The sequence below is a fragment of the Crocuta crocuta genome, unplaced genomic scaffold (assembly GCF_008692635.1).
Source record: "Crocuta crocuta isolate KB4526 unplaced genomic scaffold, BGI_CrCroc_1.0 scaffold36, whole genome shotgun sequence".
Taxonomy (NCBI): domain Eukaryota; kingdom Metazoa; phylum Chordata; class Mammalia; order Carnivora; family Hyaenidae; genus Crocuta; species Crocuta crocuta.
In genome coordinates this window covers 5002945-5003422 of record NW_027532203.1, presented here as the reverse complement: position 1 = coordinate 5003422, position 478 = coordinate 5002945, and positions in this window count along the sequence as shown.

Genomic DNA, 478 nt, shown 5'->3' with positions numbered 1-478 from the left:
AATATAGTGGAGAAACTATCAAAAGATGAAATTGGAGGGGACTGTGGCCAGATCATATAGGGCTTTGTACACTAGGTTAAAAGTTAGAAAGGGAAGCCTCTGAATAGTTGTAGTGGAATGATTTCATCCAATTTGTGTTAGATATACTTCTGCTTTATAAGAATGCTTTGAAAAGGAGAGGAGTAGAAGCTAATGGACGAATGCAGTAGTCCAGTAAGAGATGATGGCATTCTGGACAAAAACGGAGGGAAAGGAGGAGATCTCCAACATATTTGGAAGTAGAATTGGCATGACAGATTGGATATGAAGAGTGAAGGAGAGGGAAAAACCAAAGATGTCTGGGAGATTTCTGCCTGCAATAACTGAATAAAATCATGGGTACTGACAATAGTGAAGAAGTAAAGAATAAGTTTGGGGAGTTAATCTATAATTTTGTATTAAATGTGTTAAATTCAAAGTATCTAAGAGTTAATCTGTG